This window comes from Vicugna pacos, chromosome 16 (assembly GCF_048564905.1).
Source record: "Vicugna pacos chromosome 16, VicPac4, whole genome shotgun sequence".
Taxonomy (NCBI): domain Eukaryota; kingdom Metazoa; phylum Chordata; class Mammalia; order Artiodactyla; family Camelidae; genus Vicugna; species Vicugna pacos.
Window position 1 is genome coordinate 48,514,247 of NC_133002.1, and position 21,580 is coordinate 48,535,826.

Consider the following 21,580-nt stretch of genomic DNA (forward strand, 5'->3'; position numbering starts at 1 on the left):
TTTCTCCTAGGGTGACTGTGATGTCACGCCCACCCACCCTGGCTTTGCAGTGCCTGGGGGCCCGGTGTATCAGTTCCATCACACGTGTACGCCTGTGTGTGCCCATAGCCTCCCTGGAGGCCGTGCTCAGCCCTTCTTGGCCAGTAGGGTACTCCTGCCCATTTAGGCAGACAGGACTCGCTTTGGGAAAACCATCCCAATGGAGTGAGAGCACGTCTGCTGCCAACCGCTGGGCCGGGAAACTGCCTTTCATCTCTGTAGCTGAGGCCAACTCTTTGTCAACCGGCTCCTGGCAGAGAAGCAGCTGCAAGAGACCCCACTGTTTCCTTAGGTAACGTCGCTGCCCTTTCCTGGGTGATGCTGGGGGAGTGGCACTTAAGACACCTCCAACTTTTCCCTCCTGCATCTTCTTAGCTGCTTGGATTTGGGAGCTGAATTGGGTTGGGGCTTGTCTTGTGGGGGAGGGAGGTCTGCAGGTGATCAGCCCAAGCATAGGTCCCACTGTCCTAAGAAAACTGGCCGTATTGCCCTCGGGGTGGACTTCGTTTCAACTCCTGTGCGCACCCATTGGCACATTTCGCCCAGTGATCCCTTATTATTTCTTTTCCTTCTCTCTGCCTCTTGTGTTGGATGGCAATGCAGAAGTACATGTATGTAGATTTGTTTATTCATGCAGCAACTGTTTCACCAGTGTCTGCAGTGGGCCAGGCAGAATGGGAGGCCCTGGGAGGCTGGGGTTTCTCCACCCAATCTCCTGGTTTCCACTGTGAAAGGTAATTTGTGACATATTCTCCCCTCGGGGGCCACCCCTCTCTCCATCTGTGCCTCTTGGTCCCTCCCCAGTTCAACAGTAGTGTTGACTCAAGTCTACTCTCATACAGTGCTACTGGGAGTAAAAATTTAGACCAAGTTCCAGGAAGCAGTTTGGCAAGATGTTAAGAGAGGCTTTAAAATGTTGCTGCCCTTTGACCCAGAAGGTCACTTCTAGGAATCTGTCCTAAGGAAATAATTAGGAACATGAAAAGGATGAAACCACTAAGACGTTCATAGGAAATCTCAGAAGCAGCCTACACGTCCAGTCTCTGGCAAATGGTTATGTAGACTAGCCGGTAACCATTAGAAAATGATGTCTATGGAATTTCAAATGATTGAGAAAATACTTGTGACATAGTAAAAGAGTATGGTGCAAATTGCATATTCAAAATAATCTGATCTTTGTTTGAAAATGCATGGGAAAATCCCAGAAGAGAATATGTGAAAATATTAATAGTGATGCCTCTGGTGGTAGGATTACAGGTAAATACTTCTTTATACTTTACTGTACTTGACTACACATGCATGTGTTGCTTTTATAGTAAGAAAAATATTAAGTTTAAAATTGTTTAATATATATAATTACACATACACATGCAGAGGGAGACAGAAAGCAAATGTTGGAAATATTAACAGTTGGTGAGTCTACAAGAAGGCTGTGTAGGAACTGATTGTATCATTTGTGTAAATTTTCTTTAGGTTTGAAATTTTTCAAAGTAAAATACTAGGGGAAGGGAGAGTACCAGGCCACCCCTGAGCTCTCTTTTGGGATCCTGGAAGTACATGTTAGGGGGATACTGGGATTTGGTAGTCTTAGGAAGGGCCCCCAGAGGTCAAGGTGCTTTTGCAGGGCTAACATGTATGGGTGGCCCCGGGCATCTCATGTGCTAATTCAGCACTGTTCTGTTCTCGGCCAGAATTCTCTCTGTACACCTCTTCGGAAGATCTTGGGTGACTCTAAGGCCAGGCCTTCCCCACCCCATGCCCTAGATTCCATCCCTCCACCTCTCCCACCATTCAGGAAGCTTGCTTAGCTTTTATTTTCCCACTTCTCCTGTTTCTGTCCTCTCTTTCTCTCCTGACTCCTTCCTGTTAGCATTTAAGAGGTTTAAGTGATTCCCCTCTTTAAAACGAAACAAATACCCCCTTCAGTCCATCACCCTAGCTCTGGCTTCCTCTTCCCAGACAAATTTTATTTTTAAAGCATCATCGACACTTGTGCAACCTCCGTTTTCTCCCCACATGCCTGCCCTCCTCAGCTGAATCCAAACTGGACTCCACCCCCTGTCTTTTCCCTATCAATATGTGTATTAGTCAGCTAGGCCAGGTTTATGCTACAGTAACAAACAAGCCACAAATTCCAGTGGCTTCTCACCTCTGGCACCTTTGCTTCCCTCATCTTCCAGCCTATGGTTCATCTTTTAGTTCCTCGAAACCTCTCTGCAGTTTCCTGCCTCAGGGCCTTTGCACAAGCTGGTCCTTCTGCATGGCATGTTCCTTCCTAACCCCTTCCTTCACCTTGTTCACTTGTACTCATCCATCAGATCTCAGCATAAGCATCACTTTTTCAAGGAAGTTTCTCCAACCCCCCTAGACTAACAAGTGCCTGTCTTAGACTCCTGTGACCTGATGTCCTTTCCTTGTGACACTTGTCTCACTTGATTGTCCACTGTTTTCCTTACAAGATGCCTTCACAAGGTAGGGGCATATCTGTTGTGATCACAGCCCCTGCACCCTGCTTGCCAACCTTAAGTACACATTAGAGTCGCCTGAGGAGCTTTTAAAACTCATGCTGCCCGGGCCGCACACCAGGACAAATGAATTCTAATTGGGGTGGGCTCAGTCATCAATAGGTATCTTTTTAAAGCACTGTAGGGAATTCTAATGCACAAGCTTGAGAAACACTGACTTGCACTGTATTTAACACTCAACTTTTCTTGAATGAGTGAATAAATCTCTGAAGATTTAATCTCTCCAACCCCCTCCAAAAGACAGGATGCTAAGGATATTTTTCTAGGTAACCGTATGTTAATTTTATATTTTCATGAAATTTCATATTTAATTTCAACCAAGTTTCATTATGCACCTGACATGGGGCAGGCCCAGTGCCTGGGAAGGGTGTGATTTATACCCATTATACAGACAAGGAGAAGTTCCTTTAGGTTAGGGAGACACAGATAGGCAGTAAAGGATTTCAAGGTTCAGCCAGGGTGTGTTTGTCTTTCAGTTGCAAGTGACAGAAGCCCAAAGAAACCGGCATAAACACAAAAGATAATTTATTGATTTCTGGATTTTAAAAAGTCAGGCATAGATCTCAGTTCAGGTGTAGCTGGATCTAGTCACTCAAATGATGTCTCCAAGAACATGGAATGCACCCTCTTGGCTCTGCTTTCTCTGAGTTGTCTTCCCCAGATGATGGTAAAAATGGCCATCGGTAGCTCTAGGCTTGTGTCCTATTTAGTAAGGATGTACAGAAAGAGCTCAATAAATGTTCCACTATGAAACAAAAACAAAACCTTTATTACTTTTTAAATCACAGTTTAGACCTTCCTTCTTTATTTATTCTCTCCCACCTGCAATCTAGTCCCCTAATTCCTAGGTATAGAATGTTCTGGTGATTTATTCTTCATTACCTACAGTTTGCACATGTTTGTTTAAAATGCCAGGATTACCTGGCCATTGTTTGCTGCTAACAGATCGCTGAAGCCCAGGCTCCCAGGGGGATTGGTAATGGGTGCCCAGCCCCTACTGGCAAGCTGCCCACCCTCTGGCAAGCAGGGTTCTTTCCTGGATAAAGTTTGATATATTCTGTGTACTTAGGGAAGTTTCTGTGCCTGACCATTAAGGCAGCGCTGAGGTGGGATGTGCAGGCCCCACAAGTCTTTGCCCCTGTCCAGGTAGAATATTTTATGTTGTTGCTGAAAAGCAAAGGAAGGGAACTAAGACAGTACCAGGCACTCAGAAAATAGACATGGTTTTGCTTCATCTCAGGAGGTGGGGTTACACCCCTACATTATAAACAAGCTGAGGCTCAGAATGATTAAGTCACTTGCCCAAGATCACAGCCAGTAAATTGCAGGGCCATAATGTCAACCCAGATATTTCAGCTCCATAGCCTGTTCTTTCTACCATCCCCTGGTTAATTTTTTAATTTCCAAAATTAGACTCTTCCCCTATCCATGACACCTGCCTCCCATCCCCAGAAAAATTTGCACACTGCTCAGAAGTTATTCTGGCACGGGCTGACTTCAGATTCGTTTAATTTTGCTTCGTCACGGCTGCCTGGTTCTGCCTGTAGACTGGGAAGTAGGTCATGGCTGCAGGGACTACACGCTCTGGGCTCTGGCAGCTGCAAGGGCCAGCCTCTGGTTTCGGGGCTGGGTGGGGGCCAGACCTCGCCAGGATCATCACCCTCTGGGGGCCCTACTCCGATTTTTTATCCCTGCCCCTGAGAAGTCGCCATAAACCTTCACATCACTGAACTTTACATTCTAGAATTCACTGTCACTGTGGCTGCTGTGTGAGGTCGTGTTTAGAGAAAGGAACGTTGAGATTAATGGGGAAATTGATGGTCTGGGGAAAAAATTAATCTTCATTCTCTTGTAGATCTGAGGATGACTGAGACTAGCTGATTATTGAAGGGGTTTGCCCTTTCATCATATGCCACTTTACAGAACAGAGGTACTGAGCCACTTGTCACCTAGTCATTTAACTGTCCCCTCCTTTATGTGCCAAAAATATCTTCAGAAATAATCGTGAAATGAAACAATCATAATAATGGCCAGAAAAGAAGCACAGATAATAAAAATGTTTCTCTTGAACTCTAAAAATGAACTCTATACATATAATTATGCCAGGATTTCTTTAAACGTAAAAGTTAATGTTATAGTACAAAAAGGCAAAAAAAAAAAAAAGCAGAACTATTTATTAGTTTTTACATCTACTGAGTTTTGAGCCTTTGGTTGCAGACCAGTTTAATGATATTTTATGTAAATCGCTGTTCAGTTACTAATAAATAAACTTTAATAATAGTGAGACATAAGCAAAAGTTGCCTATAATTTAGCAACTACTAAATCGTATCACTGATGTACCGCTTTATTTTCTTGCTTAATTCTTCAGTTTTAAAAGCTAAAAATCACAATTTTAAAAGAATAAATTTCCATTTAAAAATAGTATTCAAATTCAGTAGAGTATGTCACATCTGGAGTAAAACTTGTATTTACCAAGCAGAAACATTTCACTTTGCAGTTCACACTGTGTCCCTGTTTTTAGTTTTAAAGACAAAAAACTCTTAAGTGGCTGTGCGGAATGACAGAATTGAAATAACTCAGCTTCTTTGAAGTCACAGTGCTACCAGCGTTCACACTTAGAATCGACTGCTTAAATGCAGAAATAGGCGGTCTCTCAGACGTTGGAAACGCAAAGGTCACCAGAAGCAGGCTTGAAATTCTGAGCTGCTAAGGCTTTCTCTCTGAACAGCCGTGTGTGACCCACTCCCCATGTGTTGGGGCCGACTTGTAACTGGGAGTTCTCCAAATGACGCCGTGGGGAAGACAAGGTTTAGTAAAGGACACGTGTTTACAAGTGTGAAGTTGAACCTTATGTATGTATTGTTGACCCACAACAGCAACAGCACCAATTACTTGTAACGTAGACCAAGGGGGCATTTTTCAGGGAGGAGGATGTTAGCGGTGACGTTGTTGAGGATTTCCGGCACGTGGTGCTCATAAAAAAAAGGCTGAATTCTCGTCGGTTTTATTATGGCTTTTGGATTCTCTGCAGACAGTCCTCTCTTTATTAGCTTGCCGTGCTCAGCCTCCCTCCATCCCACGCTTGGTCCTGGTATTGGACCCAGCCCCTAGTCCTGGTGGAGCTGAAGGGAGATCGTACATAGACCATCTCTGGCAATGCCTCCAAGGACTGAGGAAATTGAGGCAATGCCTATCTGTTCAGGGAATGTTAGGCCACTTGCTAGGTCCCAGGTCCCTTGACCTTCTTCCCGGACAGGACCAGCTCTCCCTGAGCTCCCAAGAGTCTCTGCACCTGAACATGTTTTCTGATGAAACTTTTGCCCTGTTATGTTTACTTCCTTTAAAAAAACAATCGACAAGCAATAAAATGTTAGATTTGAGAAGGTTGAAATGGGCAGTTGAGCTATAACTAAATTCTAGCAGGTTTTTCTTAGGAATAATATCGTCTCCAGCCACCTGCAGTAGATTTATGCTGAATTCAGAAAGAGGCTTCATTTGTTGTTTGTACTTTGCGTTATTGGTTTGTTTCTTTAAATTATGATCCTTAGTGGTCATTGGGATATTTCAGTGGTGTCTGTTGGATCCAAATGATGCACATATTTATTTTTTCTTTGCAGAGTAGTTTATATTGTGGGACTTAATTTAATTTGTAGTTTAACTTAAAAAAAATCACCAATCTTTTCTTGGACAGTTGCCCAAATGATACCATCAGTTATTCGGTTGAGAACGTGTGTCTTGGTGCCTCCATCAGTAGACTTTTGCTTGCTGATGGCCAGTGGCTAGAGAGTGTGGTTGGTACATGAACAGGCATGGGCTTGAGGACATAACCACGCTGACGTAAAGTCATCCATCCTCTGGAAAATTGACGCCTGCTTTCTGGGCCCATGGTATATAGCCAGAGGAACTGTCCCTTAAATTAAGACAATGTCAGAGACCGAAGCTAATTTCTTGTGTTGCTTGGCTGTTGACTAGCTGGGTGACTTTGGGCAACTTGCTTGGCTTCTCTGTCGCCTTATTTGCAAAGTGGAATAATCTCCTTACCAGACAGAAGGCGGACCCTGAGCCCGAGGTCTATTTTACCCTTCTTAGAAGGACCTCTGATCCTACCAGCTATTTAACAACCACAGGTTAATAATTGGGAAATGCAAAGAGAACACTTCTATTTCGATAATTGTGTGTGTGTTTGTCCTTTTCTGGCTAGAAAGTTGTAAGTGGGACTGGGGAGGTAGCTGACTGCATTCGCAGCTGTCCAGGGCAGACCTCTCTAGGGAAGGTTGCTGTACCCAGGAGCCCATCACTGGAATTTGAAAATTGACCGTTGTGGGGTCTGCTGACCTTGACGGCTATGACATGCTGAGAATTGTCCCTCCAAAGAGGCCCTTCCATTCCTCCAGAAGACTCTGAACATCCCCTCCTGGGGGCTGTGATGATGTCTCCTCCCTCAACACCCCACCCCAACTGTTTCCTCTCCTTCCCTCCCCAACCCCCTCACTTTTCTCACAAGGCTTTATGCTGCGGAAGCTTTTTCCAATAAGGAGGTTCTGGACAGGGCCTCTTTGCGGCTTGATTATGTAACCTGCTGCTGCTTCTGGTCCAAGGATCACCCTGGAAAGGGAGTCAGAGGTGGGCACACAGCCAGAGCTACTTACCATCCCCACCTCCTTGGAACTCAGAGGCGGTGCAGGAATTTGGCCTCTGCAGGAATTAACAGCTCCACCACCGGCTTCAGAGCCAAATGTGCAGGATGCATGCTCTTCATTCTTTGTTAAATTCTAGCAAACAGGACTGTCACAGAGAAGCCTGTTGGCCACTCTGGCTCCTTAGGGAGCTGTTCCCCTGATGTTGGCTCAGGGCTGCTGGCTGGCACCTGGCCTCAAGTCTCTCTGATCTGGGCTCCCCCAAAATGCCTCATCTCTCAGCCATCACCCTTTTGACCAATGACATCTCTTTGCCCTATGGTGACCCCTTTGCCTGATAATGACCCTGTCGCCACCCATCTCCAGCCCAGAGGAAGGCGTTTGTCCCTCCGAGCCTGCCCTCCCTTCAAGTCTTAGCCCAAGTTCACCTTCTTGACCTCCGTCTCTCTTCGGCCGCTAGAGCCTTTGTTTCTAGCACCTATTCCACACTTAGATCACAGAGTCACAGACTCTTGGGGCACAAGCCAGTCTGCCTTCTTTCTTCTGACCTGTGGCCTTGAACTGTATTTATCTCTTTGTCTCCCCTCCCCAACCAGACCCCAAGAAGTCTTCCATCCCTTTGTCCAGCCTGGAGCCCCTGCCCATGGTAGGCGGCATTCCGAAAATGGAGTTGCCCACGGGGTCACTTTGTTCTGAAATTATCCCTGTGTCATTCAGTATTTGCATATGCATCTCCCTGGCCAGACTGAATATGTCCAAGGGCAGAAACCACATCTGCTCTCTACTGGAGGCTGGTACATGGCTTTCTCATAATCTGCTCACTGCCCTGGTCCCTGAGGTCTCCCCAGCTGCTCAGCCAGTGCTGGGCCAGTGAAATTGCTCTGTCCTGTTTATATCATCTCCCTGCCTGACTCGCCCTCCTGCCCAAAGGTATGCTTTTGGGACTGGAGGGCATATGTGCACATGCATGGGTATATATACACACAGCCCCTAAGCTGAGCATCAGTAATGCATTTTATACACTGAAAGCAGCTCTAACCTTTATTTATTACACAGCTGACATGTCTGAATTGGCTCCCAAATCTACCACCAAGCATGTAGTGATTGGTGAGCCTCTCACTTAGGAGCCCACTTCTCTCTCTGTGTATTAATAATAGATGCTTCTTACAGCCTCAGCATGGCAGCTTTGATTTAATAGTGATCTTAAACCAAAGAGATTAATGGATGGGTCTGAATTTGTGCCTTTTAAGCACAAAGCATTGCTCTTAATTAACTGGATTCTGCCATTTGTTTGGAAAAGGCTCTCCCCTCATTGTATCATTAACTACTCACATCAGGCCAGCACCCAAAGCAAATCTCAAGTGCATTCCCTGAATGCTTGGGGAGGCAGCGAGAGCCACCAGTGCCCCTGGATACACAGAGCACGCATGCCTGGGGTTGTCTGGCAGTGTGAGCTGCCCAGGGAGATGACCCCCAGTCTTCCTCTCCCCACCTGGAACGGACGGGTTCTTCCATCTAATTCACCATTTAGAGTGGAAAGGGAGCCTTCCCTGTCATGCACATGCCGATTCTTAGTCTGCACATATGTAGGTGGTATGATAGCATGTCGGTTAGCCATCATTGGTGTGGCTCATGGGTCAGACTCCCCACTCGATTTACTTCCTCCCTCTGGCACATGCTAAGGAGCATTGCAGTTCTGTCTGTGTGCCCCTCTGATGGACAGTACAGAGGTTGGGGCCATGGGAGGATCAGAGCTGTTGGGAGAAGCCCCCTCCAACCTCTGCCCCAGTCTCCAACCCCATTCTCCTAGAAGCTGGTGGGTGCTGACCTGGAGGAGAAGGGAGGAGGGGGCCTAGCAGGGTATGTGGAGAGGATGTGGCCTCCGCTCTGGGGCCATCCATGTGCACAATCGCACAGAGCAGTCCCTGTGGGCTTTTTGTACCATTTAGCTTGAGTGGAAAGGAAGGTGACGCTATCAAATAGAAAGTGCTCCGGAAGCAAACAAACCTGGTTCACACCCTTGCTCTGCCACTGGACCAGCCAAAGCCTTAGACAGCCGTCAGCTGCACAATGGCGCTATCCATAGTGGGGGAGACTCTGTGTATGTGCTACAGGGTCTCACACGATGCCTGCCACATGGCAGGTGCGCCATCCACGTCCGTTTCTTTCCTTTTACCAAAATCAAGTTGTCATTAAAGTGCTAGTCCACATTAATGAGCAGACTTACAGAAGTTAATGGTCATTTTCTGTTTGTGTCTGTAACAAACTTAGCGGCTTAAACCAACTCAGTTGTATTATCTGATGGTTCTGGAGGTGTCTGAAGTCCAACACAGGTCTCACTGGACTAAAATCAAGGTGTTGGCTGTACTGCGTTCCTTTGTGAAGGGTCCAGAGAAGAACCTGTCTTCTTGCCTTTCCAGCTTCCTCACCCTGGCTCCTGGCCTCTTCCATCTTCAAAGCCAGCCTTGACTGGTTGAGTCTTTCTCAAAATGCATCACTCTTGACACTGACTCTCCTACCTCCATCTTTCACGGGTAAGGACCCTTGTGATTACATTGGGTCCACCTGCATAATCCAGAATAATCTTAAAGTCAGCTGATTAGCAACCTTAATACCATCTATAACCTTAATCCCTCTTTGCCATGTAAAGTAACATATTCATGGGTTCTGGGAATAGGACATGGACATCTTTAAGAGGCAGTTCTTCCATCCACCACATTAACTAAATGCAAATATACATTTTTACTTAATCGAAGAAGATTTGATCATTAATCTTTTTAAACAAGATCTGGAAGATGTAGGATAAATACCTAAATTAAGATATAAGTAATCTGAATCATATGTGTAATATCCTTCGTTTCATGACCCTTTTTTTCCAACTAGATTTTCCTAAATAAAATCAGCTCCTTTGCAGCCCTTTTGCAGTATTTTATCTCATTTTATATTTTTTCACCTAGAAAAAGCCTTTAAATCACTGGCTTCAGGTGTTTAGACATTCTTTGTCCCTTGGATATTGCTTGTAAATCAACATTTCATGGCTCCCTGGAAAATACTTTCCCAAATAATAAGCCACAGAATGAAATGGAAACATGCTCTTTAATTGCAAATGGTCCTTTACTTACTTTGCTCTTTCTTTTGAGCTGAGGAATTGCAGTGTTGGTGACAGAGAATCATATGGTGTGGCTTCATCCTGAGCCCTTGAGGACCCAGTCACAGAGCAGGGACACCCACTCCCAAAATGTCCCTGGGCCACATCTGAGGAGAACCCTGGATTTCATGTGCAGCCTGCATTGGCGAGAGTTTCTCTTGACATAACGTGTTCCCTCTGAGCATGTTCCAGATTCTGATGTTCTTATTTTTCTTCAGTGGAAAGAGGCATTCAGTGATCTCTGTTCTCAATGAACTCATTTTCTCATATTTTTGTTCATCGTTTCTGTAGCTTGAAGGAATCAGATTATTTTCCTCACCTCTGACAGGTCATACAGATGCAATGTCCTAGAATTGTGGTGAGACTTACAGAGAACAGAGAGTAGTAAAATCTATGAAAAGAGGCAAAGATAGCCTGTATACTACAATTTTCTAATTTTATGGCAAAAGCGCTGTGGTATTTTCTAAGTAAATAGAGCTGCATTTGACATGTAGTATCAAATGAATGGATCTGATGCTTGGAAAACAATGGTTTCTGCCTTACTTGGGGTACCTTCAGTGAAATGTGCTGCTGACTTAGGTTTGAATCCTAGCTTCATCGCCGACTAGCTGTGTGATTTTGGGCATGTTACTTCACCTCTCTGTGCTATTGAGAGGCTCTTTCTTTAAGGTCCATTCCAAGCTTAGAACCCAGAATTCTATGAATCTGTCCTAGTCAAGCAGGGGTCTCTAGACAGATACCTAGAGAACAAGTCTGCTTTGGGGGGAGGGGAAAAGGAACCAAAATGGGAGAGACCTTGATGACAAAGATGGCAAACTCAAGGTCACTCTGGGTTAACCCAGTGCCCAGCTAGCACAGCAGTTATATCTCATTTATTTTGGCCACTTGAGGTTTGCAAAGGGGTGGGAGAATTTGAGTTATTTCCCCCATCACAGAGGAATATTCTGTCCAACAGGGTGTGAGAGGTAGTTATCCAGGGAGCTGGGGTGGCCCACACAAGAGAACAGTTTGGCTGTCGGATTTGAAACCGACTATGCATTTGGGAAGTGTCACTGATTAATGTTCTCACATCTCTTCCTCCGTCCTACCAAACCCATCTCCCTGCTCTCCACGCTCACTGGTTTACTGAGGCCTTCTTTCTGCCAGGTGTGGGGCCAGGTGATGAAGACGCGATGGCGAACCAGGTGGCTATGGCCCTCCTGTCCTCAGGGCATCAACATTCCAGAGAATCACAGCACCAGCACCCAGTGTTTGTTAGGGGCACACGTGAGGGAGTTTGGCAGAGTCAGGAAGGGCTCCTAGAAGCAGTGGCTGTTTTGATAAAGCCTGAAGCTTGAGTGGGAGTTAGCCAGACAAAGGGGAGGGGAAGTGGAGGTTAGGGCTTTCCTGGCGGGGTGGGGTGCGGTGGGGGGTGGGAGGTGGGGGTTGGTGCTGAAGAGGTGAAGCAGTTAAGGTTGCACATATCATTTGACGAAGTGTGAAGATGGCTTTCAGTGTGAGTTCCTTCTTTCGTCCATCCATTCGGGAAGATTTACTAAGCGCAGATCCCATGCCGGGCACTGCACTAAGTACTGGGTTGTTTACAGTAGTTTAAAAAAAATAAACGCAGGAGTCTCCACCCGCAAGAAGCTTGCATTCTAATGGGGAGACTCGTGGGTACAGTTAGTGTGATGTGACAGGTGCAACAGGAAAGACCAGCCCCAGGGTCACATCAGGGGAGGCAGAGGAGTTAATAGGAGTCTCGGGAATGCGTGAGCTTCCAGCCTAATCCCTGAGGTGGGGTCAGGGAGGAGGCCGCTGCACACCCTGAGCTTCCTGGGGTCGGGATGGTGAGTGCTGCCTGGGCTCACTGGCTTGGAGGGGCCCCTCAGACACTCGCGCTCCACCTCAGTGGCACAGTGGTCTTCCCAAATGAGCATTTGTCCCTTTTGGTTCATTTTTCCTCTTTTCGCTGTTGCCTATCCAGCTCCATGTTTTAACAGAAAGGACACTGCACCTCCCCTGCAAAGATGTCTTGACCTGCACCCCGTGCTGGGCCGTCTACCTGGGAAGATGCCCTTTGGCCCAGTGCTTTTCCTAGTGCCTGTCTGCACCCCCCTGGTGGGCCACAACCCCCACCCCCCAACTCGATTCCCCATTCCACGGAGGCCAGGGCCTCTGCTCTTCCCATAGAAAGAAAAGCTTCTGAGATCGTGCAAACGATGCAAAGTCACCTTCATGATTTCCTTTATCAAAAACTTCCCCTGGGGGTTAGATTTGAGCCAGAGCTGGGTGGCTGGCACAGAGGTTTGTATATAAGCTGCTTCACCTCAGCCGTCCTCAGAGTGAACCACTTTCTACTCGTTCCAGCGGAGGGCCCCAATGCACACAGGGAGATTGGTGGGCATCTGTATTTTTAGATTTAGCAAGAGAAAATAAATTTAATTTTGAGCCTCTTCTGCAATGTTTTCAAAACATCTTGATTGAATTATAGTTCACGTACCATAAAATCCACCCATTTAAAGTTGCAATTCAGTGGTTTTTAGTGTTCCTTTATGATTTCAAGTTCTTGATAATTCCTGAGACATGAGGATGACCCAGTAGCAGCTCAGGGGGGGTAGGGAGACAGCACTGGGTCAGGCTGGCTTCTCTCTGTTCTTCGCTTCGTGACTGACAGGCCTCCAGGGGCTCCCCTTGGCTTCCGCCCCTGAGTATAGTGTTTTCTCATTTTCCAAGAAGAATTTCATTTCCTATTAGCTTTCTAAGGTCTTTGCACTTCTTTCTCACCAGCTTTTTCCTCTCTCACTCTCTAATCTGCTCATTCTGTCTTCCTTCCCTCCTCGACTGTAATTTCTGTTTCTGAACATAAACGTTGTCCGGGCCTTTCTGCTGGATGATGGGTATTTTGTGAGCAACAGAGGCTGCCTGGGCTTTTTCTGAAATACTTTCTTGGGGCCCAGAGCCTAAATATGTGCCACTGGCTTTGATTTCCTGTTTCTCCCTGATCTGAATTTCTGATGTGCCCATTTTAATTGATCCAGATATTTGTACGCCTGGATTGGACCTGGTTCCAAAACTGTGTTGAAATTCTATAAGATAATTTCTTCATTCTGTTTCCAGCTCTAGCTGGAGATTCCACTTTGTCAAGCATAATTATTTTATCCAAATAGAAGAGCATGACCCAGGGTCCCATGCTGGGCCATGTTTGCATTTCCTTATTCTGGTTTCAATGAAAGGTTTTATTAATAAATATTGAAACTATTTTGCCAACCTCAGTAGATGCAGTAAAATTGTCTGGTTTCTTCTTTTTCTGAAGAGCCTTAATTTTTATACTCTGACATAGCCGTGACTCTTTACTGGACGCATTCCATTTTGGAAGTTACATTCTAGGGCTCATAAGGCTGTACCTTCAGCTCTGAGGGGTCGGGGGTGTCCTCACATCCCTGCTTCTCTCAATCCCTTTTGGAACAAGGTGGATATAAATACATGAACAGTTGCAGCTCCCCAATGTGTTTAAACATGTCACTAGATCTTAAAGAATCGAACTCGTGATAGGCAAGGGTTTGTGACACCAGAGTGCTATGCCCAGCTGCCCCTGGCTCTCTGCATTAAATATGTACCTGAAAGGCTGCATGTCAGCTGCTAGCGAGCCCAGTCTTTCCTTCCAGCCTGTGAAGCTTTCCCATCCAAGGGCCCCCATTGGCTCCATAGGCCGTCCCCAATCAGGTACCTCTGGTGGTGATCCTCTGGCCTCAGTAAGAATGCCTCACACACATTGTCCCTTAAGCGGTCTCCGTTTTTGTGATTGATCACATCACACTGATGCCTAGGATCAGTGTTAAGCGTCTTGGTCACTTTGACCTGTCAGCTGTGCCAGTGGCTACGGGCCATTCAAGATTTGTGAATAAAAGGAGCAGCACACTGTGGGACAGACCCTTGACTTTGTTACAGGATGTTTTGTTTTGCCAAAAGGAAAATGTATTAATTGCTTTTTGTCAGATTATAAACATAATACATGTTGAGAAAACAGTATAATAAAACAAAATGTAGATACCAAGAAGAGAAAGTCTCCCTAATTCCACTTCCCTTCCCAGAGCTCATATCCTTTATGATTTTCTGTCTGCACATATACATAGATATGATATTTGCTGGCTTATAAACCTGGGCACGCACGTTTCTAAAACTGCTTTCTTCCCTTAGTGATGCAGGGTGGAGCTCGCTCTCTGCCAGTGTGTTCGTTTCTCCCCATCCTCCTCACAAAGGGGTCAGCTTCACCCTGGGTGCTCCGGGACACGGTTTTGGCCCTGTCTCCAGGCGTCACGGGACCAGGGGATGATCTCACCGGGTGCGCCATCTGCCCTGCCTGGCCGGAGGCTGCGTCGGGAAGGCCAAGGAGGCACCATGTGTCGCTGGACCCAAAGTGGGGTGTGGCTCCGGGCCCTGAGAAGCTGTTCAGTCTGAAAATACAAACAGGATACAGAAAGGTTTGGCTAAAATGATGGGTGATATGGTGGTCGTGGTAATAACCACAGCTGGCGCTTTCATCGCGTTTACTGGGAGCCAGCGATGGTTCTAAGAAATTGCCATATATTAATTCATTTAATCCTCACATTTTACGGACGAGGCATTGCAGTCTCTGAGAGGTTGAGTGACTCACCCAAGGTCACCCAGCTAGTAAGTGTTAGATCCGGAGTGGAACCCAGGCAGCCTGGCCCAAACGTGTGCTCGACACACACCCCTGAACGGCACCTGAACTCTGGCCCTGATGCTGTGTGGGCTCCTCTGTCAAAGGGGGAGTTCGGGCACGGTGTGCTTGACCTGCTGTGGCATTTCTTTCATGCGTTCAAAGGACACTATTTATGTTCCGTCCTTCCAGCCATGCTGTGTTCCGGCTGCTCATTACTGAGGGACAACTGCTGATTAGAGACCTCCTCTCCCCCGCGTTCAGGGTGTGTCCTCAGACTCAAAAAAAGAAATGAAAGCACCCTAAAAACTACCTTCCTCCCTTCCTCATTTCCTCTTTCCTCTATTTCTTCCTTGTTGTTCCATCTAATGAAACATCGTGGTCAAAAGAGCCAATTTCTAGTCATTTCATGTGGCCTCTCAAACTCCCGCCTTCCTTGATGCCAAGACTTTGGTCCCTCCCCACATTACCTTCCCCGTCTTCTCCAAGCTCTGGGCGTCAGCGCTGGGAGGGATGGGGAGCAGAGACCACCCAGTTCTTCCCCAACACTTACCTTCACTCCATCACTTCCAAGACCCTCCCGGAAGGACCCCCTCATTTCTCCTCTCCACGGACTGACCCAGAGCTGCCTCTGGCCTCTTCATGCTGTTACTCCCCCTCCTTCAGGGCAGAAGCACAGACAAAGGCTCTTGTATTGTCCCCTGGTTTTCTCTCTTCAGGTTAAGCCTCCTGGTCCCCATCCTCAGATATCTTCTTCTTTCTCAGAACCTGCATGTCATGACAACAGTACCGAACATCAATCCAGAACATCGCATTCACTAAAGTGCTCTCTCTTACATGTGTTTTTCTCCAGTGACCCTCATAGCCATCCTGTGACACAGGTGTCCTCATGCCCATGTTTCAAATGAAGAATCTGTGGTTCACAGAGGGCAAGTGACTTGGCCTAGCATCAACCAGCCAGTGAGTGGTCCCTACTAAGCCTTGAACCCAGGGCTTGGACTCCATACAAGGTGTCCTTTCTCCCTAAATCCATGGAGAGGTCTGAACCGGGCACAAGGGTCCCTCAGGAAGATTCGGAGCCAGTACCTACAGCTTCGAAGCTACGGGCTCACAGGGTCCAGCCATTCCTTCAACTCCCAAGGCTGGACTTGGTGCATTCCATGAGAGGCGTTGGAGCCGAGCAGCCTCTCAGTGCACCAGTCAGGGTAGATGCAAATATGGCATCCTTAGATCATGAGAACCTGCTTTATGGAAAAGTCCCAGGTCCAAGGGGAAGCGAAGCAAGGGACCCTCCAGGCTCACCCTTGGGCCTGGGGTGGAAGGGACAGGATGGAGGGTGCCTCCCAGCCCCTGCTGTGAGTGCAAGGTGGTGCAGTGTTCTCACAGGGCCTCGAGAGTGGGCAGCCTAAGTGCTATTCATCAGTCCTGGAAATGGTTAATGGAGGGGGAGCAGGTGCTTCCGAGAACGCATAATGCTCTTTGACAAATGGGCCAAGGTGCCTCTCAGAGGCCTCCCAGCACCCAAGGTGCTGCTAAGGCCCATTCGTCACCCGATACAGCTGTGTCCTCACGTCCGTGACATCACTCCACCCGGCCTTCACTCCCAGTAACTTCCCACCCCTAAGCTGAGCTTTCCAGCAAATCATCACACTGCAGACTCTGTCCTCAGCTCTGGCATTATCTCTAGGTCCACTTGAGATCCCTCAGCCTCTCTGTGCCTCATTTTCTCCAAAATGCAAAATGGAGCTAAGATGACCCATACACCTCACAGAGGTGTGGTTGGGATGGCTCCTCCTACATCAGGGCTTCGGAGTGGGGCTTCGTGATTTGTGGGTGAAGGTCTGCAAAGACTTACCCTGTGTCAAACTGGAGGCTAGGACTGCAGATTCAAAGCCATGCATGTGTCCTCCCTCAGCCTGGGCTACTGAGCATCAATGCATAAAATGGGGATAATAAGATAATGACATTCCCTGCTTCACATAGATTGTTGTGAGGATTAAATGGGATAAAATGCGTAAACAGTGTCTGGCTACAGAAATATTTATTCTTATTAAGGGAAGATTATAGATGGCTAAAAAAGGGGCAGGGAGTGGATTTTAAGAGCCCTCCTCCAGCACTTTGTAAGTGTATCTTTTGTTGGGTTGTGGACCACTTGCTGCCTGTTAGAGCTGGAAGGCAGAGACGTGACAGCAAAGCTAGAAATTATATCCATTGAAGATCAACCAGAAATTAAGGTAAAGCTTATTAACACCAGCATACTTATTAAGCACATAAAGTAGGCTACAGAACAAGTGGTATAATATGGTCTCATTTAGGGAAAATTATATGTGTACATAGGAGAGGTGTTTGCAAGGAAGTTCCCTGGAATGTTAACAGTGGTTATTTTGCTTTCTTCTTTTCACATTTTTGTATTTGACTTTTAAATAATGACTATGAATCACTTTTATAAAACAATAAATTCTCTCTCTTTCTAAGGATTAAGAATGGTTTGCCAAAGAAAAGAAAAGCAATTTTTTTGCTCTGGTTTTCTCAGCTTTGACATCAAAAGAGACTCCTTTTTATCCGTTTGGTGCTCTGAGCTCAGGGGATTCATCTCAGATAGAATTAAAGTGGTGACCAGGACGTTGGCAGTCCCTGAAGGGGACAGAGGCTCAGCAGCCCTCCTCCACCACCCACCAGGGGTGTCACATGACAGCACTGTCCTTGTTGAAGGCTAACTGATCAGAAACTTACCAGCAAGGGGACTGGAGGGAAAGCTACTGCAGTCCTGAAAACAAAGGCCACCCAAGCTCATTGGGTCACCCTAACAGATGCTACAGCACTATTTGGCTATTACCAGCAGTTGCAAAGGAGATGAAAAAAATAAAACAGAAACCTTGAGCTTAAAACCAGAATTATCCTCTCCGACACAGTCTGTGGATTTTCTTAGTGGTGGACATCAGCCAACTGACATCAGCCATGACACATCGCGTGTGCACGGCAGCACCACCTCCCCCAAAAGCGGCCTTCATTCATGCTTTCATATAATTGTTGATTGTTCTCTTTGGATCCACGCCCAGCATTATTCCAGTTTCTTTTCATCAACCTGTCTTTCTTCTCTGTGGGTTCCTTTATCCTCTCTCCACTTAATTTGGCAGTTCTGCTTGAAATCTGGGTAGCATCATCATCATTATTCAGGTTTGGTTCTAGAACATTCTGTGGTTCACTGTGATGGGATATGAACACAAGCTCATACTCTGTAGAGCTCCTCTGAGGTTTTGCCATGCCGTATTCCCTCCAGCAAGTCTTCAGAGAACTTCCGTTTGCCTGCCTCCATGCTAGGTACCTCCTGTGTGGGGCAGGAGAGAAGAAAGGCAACACAAAAGGGTGCAGCTCCCCAGACACTCCCAGCTGGGACCAGCTGTAGTGAAGAGCATCTGAAGCATCAGAGTTGCCACAAGCCAGCTTCAAGGGGGTATTTCCTTGAACCCCATAGGCTCTTTCTGTTCCTTTAGGTACAGTTGGCTCGCTGCTTCCTCAGTATAGGGATTTCCTAAAGACCTTGGGCCAAGACTTCACCTCAGCCCAGGAAACTAGTATGGCTGCCCTTTCACTAATCTTTATATCTTAAAGTGAAAAGGCTGGACCAAAACCATTAAGGAATAGAGTGTAAATACAAAGAGAAAGTTTCCAAAGGGAACAAAAGCTTTTGCTCAGTTGAGCAGGTCCTGATGTTCCTAAAACAGTCATCTCAATCACTGTCTTGATTTAATCATTGTTGTCAGTTGGCTTTACAAGATCAGAATCTGGTGCCAGGCTTCTTGGGCTTTGAACTCTGACTCTATTACATGTCTACTGTGCAACCTTGGGCAGGTTACTCAACCTCTCTGTGCCTCAGTTTTCCCATCTGAAAAAGCAGACCTAAAAATAAAGGTAATTGTGTGAATTAAATGAGTCAGTACCTGGAAATGCTTGAAACATGGCCCCTGTCATTATGAGGAATTCTGTTTTCCACCCGACCACCTGGCAAATTCGTGATGATGCAAAAAATGGGAGGAGAGCAAAAGGGAAGAAGGAATGCAGGAGCCAAAAATAACCTTGGAGAACAAAGTTCATTTTAAGATTATTTTTAGATTTATCTCCACTTGATCTTCAGCCATCTGAGAGAGCCATTTAGGGTGTTTGTTTGTTTTTTTAATAACAGCTTTATTGAGATACATCACATGACATAAAATTCGCCCTTTAAAGTATACAATTCAGTGACTTAAGTGTATTCACAAAGTTGTGCAATATCACTCCTCTATAATCCCAGTTTGCGTTTTTAACCAGAGGTGGGGGTCTAAGGGCGATCGTCCTTTTTTTTGGACGGAGCCAGCCGGCCTGGTGGCGATGATTTCGCTGAGTCACGGCGGCGGCCCGGGAGCCCACGGCGGTGCCTCCGGGAGAGGCTGGCCGGCGGCTGGGCTGCAGCGAGCGAGCGCCCCGCCCCGGCGTCTGCTGCCCCTTAGCGAGGGCTGCGGCTCGGCTCGAAACAGCCCCTCTGTGCTGTACAGGGAGGTGGGCTCTCAGACCGTTTGATTGAGACACAGAAAGCTGATCCTGGGCGAGTACTGCATGAGCAGTGCGTCCTGCTTGGAGCGTGATAAGCCACGGAGCGGGACCAGCCCCTGACGCGGGCTTCCCCTTACATCCTCGGCTCTAACTCCATCCAGCCGGGACAGGGTCATTCCCCTAGGTCCTGGAGGGGAGAAAGGGACTATGTTCTTAAACTCATCAATGGATATGTGGATGAACAAAATGCGGTGTATCCATACAGTGAATCATTATTCAAGGAGTGAAGCACTGACACATACTACAACACTAATGAATCCTGAAAACATTACGCTAAGGGAAAGAAACCAGTCACAAAAGACCATGTATTAGATGATTCCATTTATTTGAAATCTCCCAAATTGGAAAATCCATAGAGACATAAAGTAGATTAGAAATGGGCAGGGGGAGGGGGGAGGAGGATGGGGCGAAACTGCTCAGTGGGCAGGGTGTTTCTTTCTGGGGTGATGAAGATGTTTTGGAACTAGATAGAGGTGATGGTTGCACAACTCTGTCCATGTACTAAATGCCACGGAATCAGAAAAATTAAATTAAAAAGACTAGGTGGCAGCAGCCACGGTTTGATTCAGGGGGTTCCTCCCTCCCTGTGCCCTCACCCGCTTCCCTCTCCTGTCTCTCCTTTATCCCCTCACCACCTGCACTGTCCTCTTTGCTCCGTCTGTCTCTCTCTCTCAGCCCTGCAGATACTTTTCCCCCTTTTCATGCCTCACCCCCACCCAGCCATCAGCAAGGCGCTCTGCGTCTAGGGATGTGATTCCTGTAGGACGGGGCACCGTGAACAACTTGACAAGCCCTTTCCCCTCACTGGTCTCCATTTACCAGCCACGAAATGATAGGGACAGGCTCCAGGATCCTCTGGTTCTCATTTTCTCTTGTCAGGGGGCAGTGCTTTTCCAAGGGTCCCTAAAAAGTGACCCATTCTTAGGAGGAGGGCATACTCAGTGGTAGAGGGCGTGCCTAGTGTGCGTGAGGTCCTGGGTTCATTCCCCAGTACCTCCATTAAAAATAACAAATACATAAACTTAACTATTCCCCCAAACAAAAAACAAACAAAAATTTTTTAAAGCGATCCGTTCTCATTTCTAGGTTTAACACAACTTTTTGTGCCACTTCTAAAACGTCTTCCTTGCCTGCCACCCCGCTGCCTCTAGGTCAGTGCCCAGGAAGTCAGGAGGCAGGAAATCTGAGAGAAAGAGAAGGCGATTGGCTAATTTAGAAGAATAAGAAAGCAAAGCGCAGCCTTAGGAAAACAGCTCTTGGCGTGTTTATTTTCCTGTCTGTGTGTCTCTCTTAGATTATAGGGATCGTGGGGTGATGACCACGTCTAGTCTGGGCTGTGTACCCACCTCAGGGCTATGCTTATTTTTGTGTTTTTCAGTCTGCTGTCTTTGCGTGAAAGTCTTCGGGCAGGGACGTGCGGCTGTGCCATTTGTCAGTGGGTTTACATGTTCTTTGTCCAGTTCTTCCAGAGAAATCACCCTGCCCGTGGCTCTCATAGAGGAAGACCTCAGGGGTCAGAGATGGGTGGGAAAGGAAGGAGGAGGGGCTGAGAGTGCAGACCCTTGGCTGGGATGCCAGGAACCCCGTCTCTCGGCCAGGCCTGGGCTAGAGACTCCTGCTGTGTTGGGACTGACCCTCCCGGGACTCCCCAGGCAGAGGACACACAGGCCTCATTGATGCACTGAGAATAAAACATCAGAGCAGGAAGGGAGCTCAGGGGTCACCAAGGGACATCTTGTGGATGAAGGAAGTTGAGAGAAGTGACTTGGTCACACAGCTGTGGAATATGAATCCAGGACAGTACTTGCTCCACACCCCAGAACTGTGCCCCCATGTAGAACTGGGGAATGTTTGATGGGGCATCAGGACACAGGCTCTGCGCCCTGGCATCAGCTCTTCCTGGCTGTGTGACCTTGGGCAGGTTACCTGCCAGATTCCTCGCCTGTCCGTAAGTGACCCAGGCAGGTCCCACCTGAT

The 21,580-nt window shown here is 47.0% G+C and overlaps 1 protein-coding gene and 1 long non-coding RNA gene across 15 annotated transcripts in view; one reads left to right on the forward strand and one right to left on the reverse strand.

Moving 5' to 3' along the window:
• Positions 1-21,580, forward strand: part of MAPT (microtubule associated protein tau) — a 111,663-nt gene that overhangs the window by 24,560 nt on the left and 65,523 nt on the right. For 11 of the 14 annotated variants that reach the window (XM_072939342.1, XM_072939345.1, XM_072939344.1 and 8 more), the window contains exon 1: positions 45-331. The exons of the other annotated variants lie outside the window; for them this stretch is intronic. The gene's annotated coding sequence lies outside the window, so the exon portion shown is untranslated. Of the gene's footprint in view, positions 1-44; positions 332-21,580 lie in introns of those variants that run through there. 14 annotated transcript variants of the gene reach the window in all.
• Positions 3,073-4,268, reverse strand: LOC140686333 (uncharacterized). The gene is made up of 2 exons (XR_012060069.1): positions 4,004-4,268; positions 3,073-3,266 (listed from the first exon to the last, which is right to left on the reverse strand). It is a non-coding gene; the product is annotated as an uncharacterized lncRNA (long non-coding RNA).